The sequence below is a fragment of the Vicia villosa genome, linkage group LG5 (assembly GCF_029867415.1).
Source record: "Vicia villosa cultivar HV-30 ecotype Madison, WI linkage group LG5, Vvil1.0, whole genome shotgun sequence".
Lineage (NCBI taxonomy): Eukaryota > Viridiplantae > Streptophyta > Magnoliopsida > Fabales > Fabaceae > Vicia > Vicia villosa.
Window position 1 is genome coordinate 76,164,703 of NC_081184.1, and position 635 is coordinate 76,165,337.

The following is a 635-nucleotide window of genomic DNA, read 5'->3' on the forward strand; positions in this document are numbered from 1 at the left end:
TCTTCTACATTTCTTTTAAAAGAGCAAAGCAATTAAGAGCCCATGGATAACCATGGATGCAAAGGGTGCCTTACACCTTCCCTTTGCATAATTACCCCCCGAACTCAGTTTTTATTTAAAAGGTTTTTCCTGTTCTTTTAGCCTTTCTGATATTTGGATAAAATAAAAGTCGGTGGCGACTCTTGCTTACCGCGACATTTCGAATAAAGTCAGTTCACCGTATTATAGGAATGTATTATTAGCCATTGCTCTAGGCCATGGTGCGGACAAGCTCTCAAAAGTTCTTAATATCTTTCCCAGGCATCAAAAAGTGATTCGCCTTGGTTTTGAGTGAAACTAGTGATCAGGTTCCTAAGGAAAACGGTCTTACTTGGTGGGAAATATCTGGCAAGAAAAGATCCCCTAAGGTCTTCCCAAGTCGTTATTGAGTTGGCTGGAAGGGCGTCTAACCAGTCATGGGCTTTACCTCTAAGGGAGAAAGGAAACAATCTTAAGCGGATGGCTTTGGGTGTGGCTTCATTTGCCTTAAGGGTATCAGCTAACTGAATAAACACTTTTAGGTGTTGATTCAGGTTCTCTGTAGCGAGACTAGCGAATTGGTTTTGTTGTACTAGTTGAATTAATGAGGGCTTAAT

General features: G+C 40.9%; 1 non-coding gene across 1 annotated transcript; it reads left to right on the plus strand.

The window, feature by feature from the left end:
* Positions 1-252: 252 nt before the first annotated feature.
* LOC131608414 (small nucleolar RNA R71) lies at positions 253-359 on the plus strand. Its single transcript, XR_009285676.1, has one exon. It is a non-coding gene; the product is annotated as a small nucleolar RNA R71 (small nucleolar RNA).
* The last annotated feature ends 276 nt before the right edge of the window (positions 360-635 follow it).